The following is an 18,452-nucleotide window of genomic DNA, read 5'->3' on the forward strand; positions in this document are numbered from 1 at the left end:
CTATTCTCCCTTGCCTCTGGTCCTTCCAGTCACAACACTTGAAAAATCTAAGCTGTAGATCTGGACAACAACTTTGATGTTTTAATTTAATAGTGTCCTGTACCTCCTGGCATTGCCACTGGGAGCTGAGGGTATTGATGGCTTAGTTTTCCAAGCTGCTTCTTGTTGGACCTGTGCTTTCAAAATTGAGTGAATGTAGAATGTTGAGAGCAATTACTGTTTGTGTCTGTTTGGCAGCACAATGCCTGCTTTTTTCATTATAATAGGTGCTAGAGTTAATTAGCCATATGTAAATGCTAATCACATGATAAACATAAGGAGGAGAAGGAGGAGCACTTCAAAAACTGGGTAAAATAAAAGTCCCGTGGACTGAACTCAAGAAAAATTCAATCCTGTAAAGGAACAGTCACTGAATTGATAATTAAGAGATCTCAGTTACAGTCCTAGCACTAATTACTGATGTGAGCCTGGCAAAATAACTTCAGTTCCCTGGACCTCTGTTTCTTCATCTATCAAAAAAGAAATAATGATGTCTTCAAAAGTGATTTGTGAGGATCAAAATGAGCTCATAGTTATGAAAAGTGTTTAGCTAGGTGATGCAATGTATATCGTACAGGATCTAGATTCAGGAAGTCGAGTTCAAGTCCGGTTTCAGACATATAGTTGTATCTTACACATATAACCCTGTGCAAGTTGCTTAACCTTTTTTTCTGCCTCATTTTCCTCAACTGTAAAATGGGGATAATAATATTAATAGTGTTTATTTCCCAAGTTTGTTGTAAGGATCAAATTAGATAATATTCATGAAGTTTTAGCATAGTGTTTATAATTCTGTTCACTTTCCAATCCTTAAAAAAAAATAGGAAGTGCTTTGAGTTGTGCCAATAAAGTACCAAGATACTCTATAACTTTGTTAGGAAACAGTCTCATTATTGTAGAATCACAGTTCTCGGAGACCTTATGGATTACTATTAGGGTCATTGTTAATAACAGGCTTGGGAATGATCCAAAAGGAAGAACATTGCACTAGACCTAAAGAACAGGGAAAGTCAATGGCAAAATAGAGACTTTTTTTTTGTTTCTCTTATTTCTTGGTCACTGTTCATTACCCAGAACTTGGAACAGTGCTTTTTAAAATTTATTCATTCATTTTTAAGAACTTGTATATTAACATCTGCTATATGCCCAGAGCCCTATTTGGTAGAGTAGGCAATGCAAAAAACATATACATACATACATATGTATGTATGTATGTATATGTATATATGAATGGGAGTGCTAGAAAAGATACTAGAGATCACTGTAAAAGAAAACTGAGATCCAGAGAAGTGACTTGCATAAGGTCATAAAGCCAGTAGGGAGAATGCAGGATGGAACATCAGGAAACTTAGGTAGGCTCCACTTATGAGAAAATGTTAACATTTGTTTGGAGTCACAGAGAAATAGTACTTTTTTTTTTGGTTTTTACAAAGCAATAGGCTTAAATGACTTGCTCAAGTTCACACAGCTAAGTAATTAAGTGTCTGAGGCTGGATTTGAACTTATATCCATCCTCTTGATTCCAGGGCTGGAGTTCTCTTTTTTTAATCAAATATTAGACATGCCTAATGTTACCTAAATGAGACCTTAGAAGTCAGGAATGTAATACTTATATCATTGATCTCTCTTTAGTTTTTAATGCAAAGTAGGAGGTTCTCCCTCTATTCTGGGCCTTTAGCTTTCCCAACTTAGATAGAGGTTGCTATATTCCATAAGAACTGTGGGTCAGCTAATGTTCAAAGGGCATTGGATCTGAGGAATACAACTTCAGTATTCAACATCATTATAGCATAATGAGTGTTACTGAATACCACATCTTCTTTGTAGTTCCATTCCCCAACCCTGATAGGACCCCTTCTCCCAGAGTTCCAAAAAGCCAGGAAGGTAGACTTCTATTAGCAGATGGTCTAGTAATGGCTACTCATTTCATTTCCTACTTTCCTGTAGTTTTTGTTTTTGGTTTTTAATAAATCAGATATAATTGGGTGTTTTTATGGATTGTAGGTACCATATGACTCAACAATATGATGATGTAGCAAAAAAAAGGCTAATGCAGTTTTAGGTGGCATTAATAGGAATATAATGTACAAATTGTGAGAGTTTATATAAAATTTCATTGTGCTTTTGCCCATTGGAATGCTGTTTTCAGTATTAGGAGTCACATTTTAGGAAGATGTTGACATGCTGTAATTCTTATATGCTATACAAGGATAGAATAAAGGAAGGGGGATATTTAACCTGCTTGAAGAGAAGAAAAATCTTGACCTGTGGGGAGGTCAGATGTCTGTTTTCAAGTATTTGAAGACCGACATATTGAAGAAGGGTTTTATTTTTTTCTGTTTAACCCCAGATAGCAAAACTCAGCACAGTGGATAGAGGTTTCAGAAAGATAGATGGTTAGAAGACAAAAATTCCATCAATTAGAATTATTCCAAAGTGGAATAGGGACAGCTAAGTGACACCAGGTCTGGAGTCATGAAGACCTGAGTTCAAATCTAACCTCATATACATACTAGCTGTGTTACCCAGCATAAGTTATTTAACCCTGTTTGCCTTAGTTGCCTCATCTGTAAAATGAGCTGGAGAAGGAAATGGCAAACCACTCCAGTATCTCTACCAAGGAAAGCCCAGATGGGATCCTGAAGAGTAAGACATGATAGAAATGACTCAACAGCAAAAACTGGAATAGATTGCCCTAAGGAGGTTGACTTTCCATTTAGTGAAGGTTTTCACACAGAAGCTACATGACAGTTATATAGACATCATAAAAGGGAATCTTGCTCAAGGAAAGGTTTGGCAAGATGACTTCTGAGGGTCCTTCCAAGTATGATATTGTGAGGAAGCATCATATTATAACAAAGGTCTGGTTCTTGAGGTTTTAAAAAAAATCATTTCCTAGAATGATAGATCTGGAGGAGCACTTAGAGTTCATTTATTCCTAACCCCTGATGAAGAAAGCTGCGTCCAAAGTTTAAGGGATTTGGCTCAAGCTACAAATGGTTAATTAGTTGTACAACCAGGACTGGGACCCAGAATGACATGTCATTCTGCATTTCCTTGAATGGAGAATCTAATTGGGTCCTCTGTGAGTAATCTTCATATTTATCAAAGAAGTAATTGAATGACAACAACTTGAATTGGTAAAAGTAGTTTCCTCACCAAGTAATTCCCCATACCAGTGAAATCAAAGTCTCTAACCTTTATAAGGTCATAAATTTATAGCTGGAAGTAGTTTAATCCCCTCATTTCACATATATGGAAACTAAGGTTTAGAGATATTAAGGAATTTGTCTAAAGTCACTCAAGTAGAAAATGACAGTGCCAGGATTTAAATCTATATCTTCTAACATCAACTCCCAAACTCCTTTCCTATCCTAAGTTTGTTATTAAATCATGTCTGACTCTCCATGACTCAATTTAGGGTTTTGGAATATTGGAATGTTTGTCACTTCCTTCTCCAAATCATTTTACAGAAGAGGAAAATGAGGCAAGAAGGTTAAGTGACTAGCCCAAGGTCACAGAGCCACTAAGTGTCTAAGGCCATATTTGAACATATGAACATGTGTCTTCCTTAATTTACAACCTGAGCTCTGTCCACTGGGCAACTTAGCAAGTAGGTGCTCTACTACACTGGATTGGATTTTCCAAGGTCACCCAGCTTACCCAGAATTAGAACTCAGATTTCTTGACTTCCACTCAGTAGCTCAGTCTGTGACTTCAACTTCTTTGAACCTCTAGTGAGGTTACTTTGAAGCTTTTCTCTGATAGCTATGCAGTTTAATATGGAATGTCAGGTGCTAAATATTATTGTTGATTAAAAGATTCATCTGAGCTTCTCTAAATATTTTTCTTGAGATTATTCATTTGAATTCAGCCTATTCAGAGCTACTTAACCAAACTCAGGAAATTCTGTGTTTCATAGAGTAAAGATGGTTATTACCAATAGAGGTATATTTATAGCCAGAATCCTAGCTGCTTAGTAACCAGGTTCTGTTTTCCTATTTAAAGGGACTGGGGCTATTATCTAACTCTATTCAGTTTGAAATCATGCATGTGATGTCTTCAGTTTGTGCTGGCAATAATTAAATTGCTATCACATACAATTATGGATAGAGAGAATAAATGACACAATTAACTGCTGTGTACTCCACTTTACTGTTAAAAATCATTATGGTATATAAGTATTTTGGCTGACTCTGAGGTCTAAATACACATTTTTACAAATGCTCCATCAGGCCCCCTGACAAAGCATTGTTTCAAGAATGTGCCTGAATCAAAATAATAACTCAATGGGCTATAAATCCTAGACTGTAATTGATTTACTAAAAAAAAGGAAAAAGAATAAATCCATCTGGAATCAGAAGACTAATTGACTTGCAAGGCTGGAGGGAACAAAAGGGACCTTTAGATGTGGCTGCCCACTGGGGTGAGGTGACTACTTTTACTACCCACATCCATTGCTCCTGGCTGTCCTGCTTTCAGAGTTAATTGCCGAAGTTACAGAGCTCAGGTGCTTCCCCTCTCACTTTATTTCACCCTATAAGAACTCTTGCAATCTCAGCTATGTGCCCCCCTTCCGCTTTGTCTAGGCCTTTTGATTTCATCTTTTGCTCACTGACCTGAGGGCTACCCACTCGTTAGAAGTGGGGTACTTAGAGGTGATCCATTCTAGCCTTTCCCCTAGTTCAAATATCTCTTTTCCATATTTTCTGATTTCCTAGGGAAGCATTATAGAGACATTGGAAAAAGTCCCAGGGATGGCTTGTTATATTGGAAAGAGCAATTAGTAGATTGGGTTCAAATTCCTTCCTTGCCATTTATTACCTTGGATAAATCCTTTAACTTCTCCTGGTCCTAGTTTCTGTAGCTGTAAAATGGACTAGATCTCAGGAATCTCCAGGTCCAAGTCTATATTCCTATGATTCCATAACCTGGGTTAAATATCAATACAGACTCTATATGTGTTGTTACCTTGGGCAAGACTTTTAACTTCCACGTAACTCAATTTCCTCATTTGTAAAATGAGGATGTTTTTCTAGATGACTTCTTTGGTCCTTCTAAGATAATGATGTAATGAAGTCATTTTATTTAGCATAGGAACACATCCTGGGTAGCTAGTTGGCACAGAGGATAGAGATATGTTTACTAGCTGTGTGACCCTGGGCAAGTCACCTAACCCTCAGTTTCCTTGTGTGTTAAATGAGCTGGATAAGGAAATGGCAAACCATACGGTATCTTTGCCAAGAAACTTCAGATTGGGGTCACAAAGAGTCCAACATGACTAATATATTGATGTTTGTCCTTCATTCTCTTTTTTTGTATGTTTGGGTGATTTTTTGGTTGGTTGTTTTTGCAAGGCAATGTGGTTAAGTGACTTGACCAAGGTCACACAAGCTAAGTAACTATTAAGTATCTGAGACCGGATTTGAACTCAGGTCTTCCTGACTCCAAGATAGGTGCTCTATCCACTGCACCACCTAGCTACCCCTTGCCCTTCCTTCTCAAAGAAAATTGACATCAGGGGAGGTGATACCATGACAATCATATGAATTGGATTTGAGTGAGGGAAGGTTGTGCTAAGTCACCAGCCTCATTATCTCCTCCAGAACCATCTGGATCCAGTGATCAGATATGAATCAGGGAGATTGGAGATGACCCTGAATTCAAGGAAATTGGGGTTAAGTGACTTTTCCAAAGTCATACAGCTAGTAAATGTTAAGTGTGTGAGGCTCCATTCAAACTCCAAGGTCAGTGCTCTATCCATTATCCCACCAAACTAAAAGAACACATCCTAATAGGAGAGTGCTAAACTTGGATTCAAGAAGATCTGATTTCAAATCCTTCCTCTGATACTTTAAAACTCTTAATCTTCTGATGTCTCAGAAAATAATTAGAAAAGGGAAGGCACTAGAATTAAAAAGGACAGGGAAAGACTTTCTGAAGAAGATGAGATTTTAGTTGGGACTTAAAAGAAACTAAGAATTTCTACAGCTAGAGAGGATGGAGAGAATTCTAGACATGGAAGAGAAACAGAGTGAATGTCTGGAACAAAGAGATAGAATGTTTTATTTACAGAATAATCACACCAATGTCACTGGATTAAAGAGTACATATTAGAAAGAAAGGTATAAGAAGACTGCAAAGTTAGGAGGAAGCTAAGTTATGAATTTCAAACAGAGCATTTTTTCCTTTACTCCTAGAAGCAATGGATAACCATGACATCTATTGAGTAGAGCTATGGTATTATCAGACCTGTGTTTTAGGAAAATCATTTTAGTGGCTGAATGGGGAATGGATTGGAGTGGAGAGACTTGAGATCAGCTGACCTACTCACTTGCTATTGCAATAATCTGAGCATGAGATGATTGATGAAGACCTGCTCTGGAGGGGTGGCAGAATCAGAGGAGAGAAGGGAATAAGAAATTTATAGGCAACAGCAATGACTTGGATGTGAGAGGCAAAGATAGTAAGGAGGAGAGAATATTCCCACTCTGAGAGTGAACTATAATAGGATAAAGCAGAAAGAATATTGTATTTGTTTTAGAGAGATCTGGGTTTTCCACCATTTCATTTCCTTAGACCCCATTAACATTCATTTATTGGGGGTAATGGGAGGCCAAATACCATCATCTAGCCCAAGATTTTTTTCCTGGTATCATTTTTCGTTACTCCCTTTCTTATACTTTAGAATCTACCTGACTGGCTTTCTCTTTTATCTTCACACATGACTTTTATCTCCCACTGCCATGCCTTTGTACAAGCTAATAATCCATGCCTGAAATATATTCTTTGCCTACACCTCTTAGAAACAAACTCACATACCTCAAGACATAAAGAAAAATGTTCTTGAGAACTACCTTCTAAATAGTCTTATTGATCCCTACCCTCTTTATCAAACTATTTTGTATTTATTATGTATTTCTCCTATTTATACTTGTTTAGATATATGTTGTCTTCACCAATAATTGTTGTAAGATCTTTGGAAGAAGAGTTTGTCTCATTGCTTTTGTCTCTCTCTAATGACTGGGGCAACTAGGTGGTATAGCTGATAGAGAGCACTGGCACTCACTTAACCCTGATTGCCTCACATCCAGGGTCATTTCCAGTTGTCCCGATTCATAGCTGACCACTGAACCCAGCTGGCTCTGAAGGAGAAAGTAAGGATAGTGACTCACTGAAATCCAATTCATGTGCTTGTCATGGCATCACCTCCCTAATGTCATGGTGTTCTTTAAGAATGAAGGACAAACATCATCATCATCTTCTCTAATGACTAATCATACAGTACAAAATGGTCCAGACCTAATAATGTTGAGTCTAATTCCATATTACGGGTGAGGAAACTTAAGATTTAGGAGGCTAAGCGGGGAAGGCCCAGGTGGCACCACTGGATATGGAGTACCAGACCTAAAGTCAAAAAGACTCATCTTCCTGGGTTCAAATCTGGTCTCAAACATTTCCTTAGCCATGTGACTTTGTTTACCTCAGCTTCCTCATCTGTAAAATGGGCTGGAAAAAGAAATGGTAAAAGACTTCAATATCTCTGCTAAGAAAATCCCAAATAGAATCATAAGAAAATATGACTTGACTAAAAAAACTGAACAGCAACAGGAAAACTGATCATATAGTCAAAAAAAAATCTGACATGACTAAAATAACAACAGGAAGGCTGAGTGATTTTCACAGTTACATAAGCCCCAGAGATAATATTGAACCTGGGTCCTCAGACTCAGCACCAGAGTTCTTACCCCTGTACTTTGCTGTTTCCCATTATACCCAATGGAGGTTAAAAATTGAGTATCATCAACACAAGATTTAAATAGCAATGGTAATACTTAGTCTGAGATTAGAAGAGGGTTTAGAAATATGTTACATACATTTGGAACCTTATCAGATCTACACCTTTTCCCAATTTCTGACTTTGTACTGGGGTCAAGATGAGGAGAATCTGAGTTCCCTCTTGTTAAAACCTCAAGGTGTAAAAATAAATGTTGGATCACAAACCTATTTTCATATACATTGGATTGCCTGTGGTTTAGCTAGATACTCCTTGACCATTCTCTTTATGACCCTTAGCTATTTCGCTGACTCTCATCATGTTATGTTTAATGGAATTTTCTGAGAGCAGACCTTAGCACCGATTACAAAGTTATATTCAGAACTGTTATGACATAAAGATTTTTCATAAATGTATAGGCATTAGAGCTAACATGTCCCTGATGAGTCCAACCTCTGCTTTCAGACATGGAAGGTAATGGTTCTCCCATTTTAGAAATGATGGAACTCAAGCCTGAAGGTGAAGTGACTTCCCTGTGGTTACAGAGTCATAGAAGCAGGTCTCGTTTCTCCTTGTAGTACTTTGTTTCCATGACCCCAAGCTATCTTTTGGAATTGATATCTGGCAGGTACTTCTGGGGTCTGAGCTGATTTACAGTTCTAAGTAAAAGTTGTTGAGGTTTTCTTTTTTCCTCCCGAATGTTGACAGGTTTCAAAGGCTTGAGATAAGACACACCTCCTCTCTTTTCTATGGTCTTCACATTTCAGTTCTTACTTGTGAGCTTGGGGCAGGCTTGGGGAAGTCAGAGAAGACATAAAGGAGACTCTTCTAACATAGTTATTCTTTGTTTTGAGGAATGAGTCCATAGAAAACCCTGGAGTTTCAATGAACACATTTCAAAAAATTCTAATGTAGATCACATCTTCCATCACTCAGTCAGTGTTCATTATTTGAACCTCTTCTATTTGCCAGACATAGAATGTGTGATATAAATGCAAAGAAGGAAGCAGTATCTCCTCACTAGAAGTTTTCATTCTAATGAGGAAGATAAAGAGCTCTATATGTTGATTTGTATATACTTGTAGACATACAGACTTATGAATGATAGAGAGATGGGTGAGAGGTGAATAGAAATGGATGGATGGGTAGATAAAAGATGGATTAATAGATAATAAATAGAGCTATTAAGCTTTAATAGTTTACAAAAGCAGTAACACTTGTTGCACTGTATATATGTATGCATATATTCAGAGTAATGTAAAGAAGATAGCTGCAAATGTAAGGTAGTTTGGGAGAGGGTACAAGCAGTTGGGCAAATCAATAAAGATTTCTTTATAGAATGTGGCACTTGGGATGTGTCTTTAGGACCTTCCTAAAATTTCAGAATTATTTTTCTCTGTAATAAATAACCATATTCTTATTATGCTGTAATAGAAATAATACTGACTTTGGAGTCAAATGATCTAAATTTGAAACCTGGTTCTTCAACTTAGTGGGCAAAATACTTTTCCCTTCCTCAACCTCAGTCTTCCCTTTGGAAAATTCAAGTTTTAACAAGATATTTTTAGACTCCCTTCTGGCTCTAAATCCAATAAATGAGAGCACCTCAAGGTTATTTTTTTTCTTACGTTTAGAGCTTTGTTCATGAAGCAGAAGGTAGTTAGGTGGAGGAGAGTCATTTAATATCCCAGTCTGTAAAATGGGTATAATAATATTGGTTGTACATACTCTACCTTATATAGGGTTATTGTGAGACTTGGTAGAAATATATAGACATGGATTTGCAAGCTTTAGAGCTCTCTGTAACTGTCAACTATCATCATCATCATCATCAAAGAACTTATGACTTCATGTGAGTGGGAAGATAGATGAGGTTGTCATGAAGGTCAGAAGTAAAGCTTTGCTTCTGTGCTCCAAGTCTCCCCTTTCAGTGGCCTCTACTCAGTCAAGTTCTCTGGAAGTTCTATTATTCTTTTATTCAAGAGGAATTCACACTAAGGTGCTAGTAATTTGGGTCACCCCTCCCAGGGAAGTATGGGGGAAAGAGGACAATATTTAACCCAAAGAAATGAATTCCTTATGGTGAATTTATGCACATCAGTTAGAATTTGAGGGGGTCTTTCTAAAGCTCTTTAAGCCATACTAGTGGTCATTCATTCACATTGACAAAAAACACAAAAGAATTGCTCTCTCTCTATATAGGATAGTTCCATTTTAAGAGAACCATATCACCCATCGTCATGTTTTAACTGCCTCAAAATCTTAACAAATTTGGCCTCCAGAGGTTTAACCCCCCAAAAAACCAACATGATCCATCTCTCAAAAGATAATTAGGTCCTCATATAATAGTCTATAGTAGTCCCAGCAAGTTGTCAATAAATAACATTTTATGATAAAGATCTGAATTAAGAGAAAAAATAATTTGGCAGTTCCTACCCAGTGTATACAGGATTATAGATTCAGCATTAGAAAGGGCATAAGAAATCATCAATCCAGCATCTTTATTTTTCAAATGAGGCCCAAAAGGTAATGATGTGACTTTAGTATATACATGACAACACGGTATATAATATAGCATAGTCTTATGAGTTGAGAACTGGTTGACAAAAGAATATAAAAATGATTTAATCAATCAAAAATATTTAATAAGCACCTCCTATGGACTTCTACTAGGTACTGGAGATACAAAGGCAAAAATGAAAGAGTCCCTACATTCAAAAATTTTGCAGTTCACATCTTCAAAGTTGGACCTTAGTCTCTTGTAGACTTTGGTCAGAGCTCTGCCCTTAACCTTATTCCTTTCAATTTTTCATTAATGACTCATTAAAGTATAGATGACATTCTCATCTAATTTATAAAATGAAAGGAAAAGCACATAATTTGGATGATAGAATCAAGAGAAAACATCTTGATAGCCTGGAAAAGTAGACCAAATACTTAACAAATAATCCCTGCTTTATGAGTGGTCTTTGTAACAAAGTAAAACAGTTAAGTAAAATTAGGAATACAGTGGCCTCATCTGAAAGTATATGCAACTTCACATCTGTACTACCTTTCCCACTTATTTTTTAGAAAGTAACAAAAAAAATCTATTTTCTCTCCCTTTCATCTCATATGCCACTAAGGAAAGAAAAGAAAAGAAAATTTCTTGTAACAATATTCATAATTAAGAAAAATAAATTCTCCGAATGGATATATACATATATATATATATATATATATATATATATATATATATATATATATAAAAGTAAGCATCTCATTCTATGAACCAAATCTTTCACCTCTGTCTAATGGGTAGCACATTTCATCACTGATTCTCTGGAATCATGAATAGTCATAATACTGATTAGAGTTCTTTCAGTTGCTTGTCTTTACAGTATTGTTATTACAGCATTGTAATATGTTGTATATATTATTGCTATTGTATCTATTGTTCTCCCGGTTCTGTGGTTTTCATTCAATAGTTTATGTGTTTTCAAAATTGTTTATTTTTGTGAAAAATTGATGTTGGAGTATAAATTGTTCCTTTGGTTCTTCTCACTTCACTATCCTTTCATGTAAGTCTTTCCAAGTCTCTTTGAAGTCATCTCTTTCCTCATTTCTTACAGCAAACCACAATATATTTAGCTATTCCTTAATTGATGGATATCATCTTAAATTTCCAGTTTTTTGCCACAAGAAAAAAAGCTGCTATAAAAAATTTTAATATATAAAGGAAGGTCTTTTCTTTCTTTGATGTCTTTAGGATATATACTAAAGTGGTCAAAGGGCAGGTACTAATTAGTAACTTAATAGGGATAAATGTAAAGACCTCCTCTTGAGGGCAGAGAACTGAGCTCTCAGGTCTAGGATGGAGGGGTGTGGGGGTAAGAGCTATTCATGTGAAGAAAATTTAGTAGTTTCCATGAATTATAAATTCATTCTAAGTTGGCAGGATACATAGCATCAAAAACCATATGTGATTAGTGCAATATTGGGTTTCAGTTCTTAAGAATAAGAAAGGCCCCTGCTATAGCCTATCTTGCTTAGATGTCATCAGTAGTCTTGTGTTTCTTTCATTGTAGAAGGTACAATGAGACTGGAGGATGTTCAGCAGAAGGCAACTGGATTGGTGAAAAGATTTAAAATCAGGGTCATATAAGAATAGTTAAAGGAGCATGGGATTAGGAAAAGTGATGATAGGAAGATGTGATCTCTCTTCAAAATCTGAAGGATTAATAATAATAGCTAGCATTTATATAATTCCTCCTCAGTGCCAGGCACCATGTAAGTACATAAGAAATATTATCTCATCTGATCCTTACCACAGTCTAGAGAGGTAGGTGCTATTATTCCATTTTACAATTGGGGAAACTAAGGGAAATAGCAGTTAAATAACTTGTCCAGGGTTACACAGATAGGTTTATGTGCTCAGATTTTGATTCAGATCTTCTTGACTCCAGGGCAAATATTCTATTCATTCTGCCACCTACCTGCCCCTGGCTAGTTAGTCTAATATCTTCATGTTATAGATGAAGTCTGAGACCTGGGCAAGCTAAGTAATCTTCCTTAAATCTTAGATTACTGATTTCTTTCCAGATTCATCTTGCTTCTTACATGAAACCTTTCTTTGACACCCTCACCTGCTAGTGCCATGCTCACAAAATTTCACTGTACTTACTTATAAGTCCTAGATGTATATCACTATAGATAGATAGATAGATAGATAGATAGATAGATAGATAGATAGATAGATAGATAGGCTTATATATTGTCTCTCCCACTAAAAAAGGAAATTTTTGAGGGCATAACCTCTTTCATTTTTGTTCTGCAACTCTTGTACCTGGCACATAGTAGGTACTTTTTAAGATTTATTTTAATTTATTATCCAAAGTTTCATAGGTAGCAAATGACCGTTCGAATCCAGGTCCTCTGACTTAATGGAATTTGTCAAATGAAAAATGATTAAATTTGTTTTTCTTACCCTTAGAAAGCAGAATTATAACCCTTTAGTAGAAAGTCTGTGTGTGTGTGTGTGTGTGTGTGTGTGCATGTGTGCACATGTGCAGAAGGTGGGAAAGGTAAAGGGGGTTAGAATTTTTGAGAGATAATGTATGTACAGTACAGAAGCCTGAGTTTAAATCTTATCTCTCTAACTCTGTGAGAACATATGCAAATTAGTTAACCTCTTTGAGCCTCATCTGTAAAATGAGGATAAATCTGATACCTTAACACATTTCATTTTTAATAGCTCTAATTATTAAGAAGCTTCTCCTTATATCAAACCAAAATATGATTCCTTGGTACCTTCATATAGTGCTTCTAATTCATCCCCTAAAGCCAAGTACAATGATTTTAATTCCTTATCAGTCTGACAGATCTTCAAATACTTGAAGACAGTTATCATTGCTTCCTGAATCTTTTCTCCTCTAGGCTAAACATCCATAGTTAATTCATCTGATTCTCATATGGCATAATCTCAGGCTTACTTTTTTTTTTCAGTAGTCTTCCTCAGTTACAGAGTTACAGCTAAATAATATTCCAGATATGTTCTGACTAGGGCATAGTGGAGAGGGGTTATTATCCACTCACCATCCCCTCCCATCTTCCCTCATCTTGTACACTATGACTCTCTTAGTTGACAAATCCAATTGTCATTCTTTTCAATCTATCTGAAACATTTACCACTGTTGATCACTCGTTCCCTCATTTCTTTCATTTTTGGTTCTTCTCCTTCCCCTCTAACCATTTCTTCATCTCCTTTGCTGGAACCTGTCTGAGCTGTGGTGCACACAGCAAGTCTCTGTTCAGGTTCCTTTCCTTTTTTTCCTCTGAATTATTTTTTTAGTCATCTGATTAGTTCCCCTGGGTTCACCAATCATCTTTCTGCAGATAATTTCCAGTATAGTTTTGATTCCAACCCAAGACCCTCAAATGAGCTCCAGTTCTGTATCATCACCTTCCTATTGGACATTTCAAACATATAGGCACCTAAATTCAACAAATATGTCAAAATCAAAAGTCATTATTTGTCCCAAAAAGATGCCTCTATTTTTTTTTGCAAGGCAACAGGATTAAGTGGCTTGCCCAAGGCCACACAGCTAGGTAATTATGAAGTGTCTGAGGCCAGATTTGAACTCACAGGGCAGCTAGGTGATGTAGTGGATAAAGCACCGGCCTTGGAGTCAGGAGTACCTGGGTTCAACTCCGGTCTCAGACACTTAATATTTACCTAGCTGTGTGGCCTTGGGCAAGCCACTTAACCCCATTTGCCTTGCAAAAACCTAAAAAAACAAAACCCAAAATGATCAGATTTGAACTCAGGGACTCCTGACTCCAGGGCCAGCATGCTATCCACTGCACCACCTAGCCACCCCAAGATGCCTCTATTTCTAACATCTTTTTTTCTGTTTAAGGTACATCTGTCCTTCTAGTAACCTAAATTCACACCTTCAGACAACTTATAATATTCATCCTCTCTCACTCTCATTCTTCTTCCCACCCTCCAACCCATATCCAGTGATTTGCCAACCTGTTCAATTACATATCCTCTTCTCTCTACTCACATAACTATTACTTTTGTCCATGCCTTCATGCCTTGTCTGGATTTTTTCAAGAATTTCCTAAATCATCTTTTTTCCCCCTCCCCTTTTTTTCCTCCTCTCCAAAACCTCCTTTTCCCATTCCAACCTCTACATCATGGGCTTTGAATACAATGAGGGCCAAATACCAGCTGTTTTTTATGCTTCTAATTAATTGTTTTATAATATATTTAAGTATGATCAAATATTTTTAAATGCAGAAATTATTTTTAACTCTTACAAAAGCTGTTCAAAAATAGATGACATCAACTCTTTATCTATATAACTACCATAGTTAGTTGGTTGGTTATTGCCTTATTTTCTTTTCTAAAAGGACCAAAATGAAATCATTATATTGGGGTCAAGGTACAGAATGTCTGATTTTAGCTGATGATACCAATATAAACTTGAAAACTCTTCTATGATCAGGCACAAACAATACATATGAACATTTGGAGTGACAATGGCTCAGAACCTGCAGCTCTCAAGTTTCTTTTGAGCTACTGCAATTCTGCTTGACTCATACACAGTTCCTTCTCTAACATAAGGCATGCCATGCTGGACAGACCTGTGCTAGTGTCTCCCATGTCTCACAATCGATTCCAAAGTTCTTCAGAGTGATCTTGTATTGCTTCTGCTGACCTCCTTGTGAGCTTTCCTTATGTGAGTTCTTCATGAAAGAGTCTTAAATAGTCACATGGCAGAGAACCAACCAAGTCATTCCTATGCTTGTTTAGTTTCATAGGCTGCCTTTGCTACAAGACCAAATGTATACCCTTCTGGGGGGATTTAAAAGCCTTTCACAATCTAGCTTGAAACTACCTTTCCTGACTTAGAAACATGGCTTTCTTTCATGTATTCTTTGGTTCACAAACACTGACCTTCTTGCCATTCCTCACATATGATATGACATCTCTTACCTCCATGCTTTTGTGTAGTCTACTCCCCATTCCTGGGGTAGACTTTACTCTTCACCTTTGCCTATTAGGATCCCTAGCTTTTTTTAAAACTCAGTTCTAACACTGTCTCCTACAATAGGCCTTTCCTAAGATTCCAATCTACACACACAAACACACACACACACACACACACACACACACATACACACACATTGCTTCATACTAAAGAATAAAAATTTCTTGAGCATAGGGATTATTTTATTCTATATTCTCAATACCTAACACCTATAGTTAATATTTAATAAATTGATTAATTAATGCAGCCCAAGATTGCAAAGGGATTTTTGGTTGCCACAATGAGTCATATTGAGCTCACAATGCATCAGAAACCCAAAGCTTTTTCATACAGTTAGCTATCTCAACTTATATTTTTGAAGTTGATTTAGAACATAAACCCCTTTAGGGTAGGGACTATTCTTGTCTTTCTAGCCCTTATTTGTAGCATCACTCTTTATACATAACAAACACTTAATATTTGTTGATTATAAACACATATCTTTCCTAATTTCCATTAAGAGTCATCCTTTTTTGGTTTTTATTATTATTTTTATTTTATTGGATTTTACAATTTTTCCCTAATCTTGCTCGCCCCCCCAACAGAAGGCAGTCAGACAGTCTTTACATTGTTTCCATGCTATACATTGAAGATTCATCTTTAGATTTGGTTCATCCTTTTTGCATCTTAACTTTATCATCAAAAGTATAATTTTTCTTTCCCAACACTGTGTCATTTGTAAATAACATTACCTTTATCCAAGTTATTGATTTAAAATATTACATAAAATAATAACAAACACAAATTCCTGGGGACCTTTATCCAAGTTATTATTGAAGTACTACTGACTTTTGGGAGCCCATTCCTTCGATTGGTTTTCTTTCTATGTAACTACACTCTTTTCTATCCTATATTCTTCCATCCTCTCTATAAAACTAGCATGAAGGCCTTCCCTTTACAACTCTAATATTCTAGAATGCTATGGACCTGGGCCAGTATTTCTTTTTTTTTTTCCTTCTTGTGAAAAGAATTCTCCCTTGCTTAGCCAGAAATTTCAGCATCTCTCTATTTGGGATCCCACCTCAGATTTTCCAGGAAACCCAGGAGAAGGTTGGACTGCTTGCCAAGTTCAGTTACTCATAAAATCTTAGTCACCATTACATATGATGTTAATGTAGTTAACCTTGATTTTGAACTGAACAAATTCCAATTAGGGAATTTTACTCGCACACCTAATTTTTAAACATACCTTCCAAGCTTTTATGTTTAGATATCACTGCTGATTTCTATGGTGAAATGTTTTATTTTTCCTTTATAGGAGAAGCAAGTTTTATGTGGAGAGAGAGGACCTAGATTTGAATCCACTCAATAGTTGTTTAACTCTCACAAAGTCACGGTGTGGTAGAAAGAGTACTTATTTGGAATTTAGAGGATCTGAGTCCAAATATCACCTCTGATTTGTTTTATTCATGTGATCTTGGACAAGTCATTGTATAAGAGTCTCAATTCAACTCTCAATTTTTTTCATCAGTCATATGAGGTGTTAGAGTATATCATCTCTCAAATCTCTTACAAATCTAACTTTTTAACCTGATACCATGATTTTCTGTTCATTCAATCAGTCTACATTTATTAAGTGCCTATGATATAACAGACAAATCATCACTTCAGATCATCTTCCTTAGTTTTGACACACTTGCTCATTGTTGGAAGTCATATTCCTCTGTCAACTCATTTAACCTCTCATAACCTTAGTGTCTTTATCTAACTGTCAGATCCTACCTCACAGAGGTCATCCTGAGACTCAGATGAGATAATATGTTTTGTAAATTTTGTGTATTTTATTGACTGATGAAAACTTAAAGTGATGAGTATGGATAGCAAACAGTAATGATTCATTGAGTTTTTCTGGGATTATATTTTCCTACTTTTCACTTTTAATCAACAGAAAAAATGAAATAATTTTTAGATGGTTAATCAATTAGTCATTTTAGGTTTTCCCCAACAAAAACTGCATAGTTCAGCAGTTGTAAAGCATTACATGTATACATTTTTTAAAAACTCTGAAAAGTTTGTTGTCTGTGCATGTGTGTGTGTGTGTGTATGTGTATTGTTGATCTCAATGGCTATATATAGATATATATATATATATATATATATAGAGAGAGAGAGAGAGAGAGAGGGAGGGAGGGAGAGAGATCAATTGATGATGTTTGTCTTTCATTCTCCAAGAAAGTCATGACATCTGGGAGGTGATGACACAATATGCATGAGAACTGAATTTGAGCTGGTGCTGTACAAAATCATCAGTCTCACTTTCTCCTCCAGAGCCATCTGTGTCCAGTGGCCAGATATGAATCAGAATGACTGGAAAAGCCCTGGATTAGAAGCAATTGGGGTTAAGTGACTTTTCCAAAGTTACATAGCTAGTAAGTCTCTGAGGTCATATTTGAATTCAGGTCTTCCTGACTTCAGGGCCAGTACTCTACCCACTGTGGCATCTTGTCTCTAACATATAGTGATATCATTTTAATCTTCTTCATTAACAAAGGACAAGAACCAGGTGCTAATTATTATTTTCTCTTAAGATAAAACATTGAACATAACCTTGACATCCAAAATCTAGATCTTTCTGGAACCCTTTATCCCTTGGTCTTATCCCCAGCCCCTCATTTCCCAGACCTTCATGTTCTCTCTCTTCTCCCTCTGATCAGAATTTGCCATTGGAAAACATAGAAGTAAGTCATTTATACTTTAGTATGAATTTAGACCCATGTATTCCCTCTCTTGGTGAATTTGTTTTAAACCCCATCTTTAACTGGAGGAAGGAAAGATTTTCTTCCTGTCCTAAGTTAAAAGCAGCATTTGATATGAACATGTAGGCAGGTAGGTGTCACTAAGCCTGAAGTTAGAAAAACTCATTTTCTTGAGTTCAAATATGACCTCAGACACTTAGTAGCTGTGTGACCTGAACAAATTACTTGACCCTATTTGTCTTGGAGAATTGGACACAATTGAAACGATTAAACAAAACAGCAAAATGAATATCTTATGGGGCACATATACCATGGAGAAACATTACACACACACACACACACACACACACACACACACACACA

At 36.4% G+C, this 18,452-nt stretch overlaps 1 protein-coding gene across 1 annotated transcript in view; it reads left to right on the plus strand.

The window, feature by feature from the left end:
- FAM20C (FAM20C golgi associated secretory pathway kinase) overlaps positions 1-18,452 on the plus strand; it is a 137,899-nt gene that overhangs the window by 5,806 nt on the left and 113,641 nt on the right. The gene's annotated exons all lie outside the window — the stretch shown is intronic.

The sequence above is a fragment of the Macrotis lagotis genome, chromosome X (genome assembly GCF_037893015.1).
Source record: "Macrotis lagotis isolate mMagLag1 chromosome X, bilby.v1.9.chrom.fasta, whole genome shotgun sequence".
NCBI classification, from domain to species: Eukaryota; Metazoa; Chordata; class Mammalia; order Peramelemorphia; family Peramelidae; genus Macrotis; species Macrotis lagotis.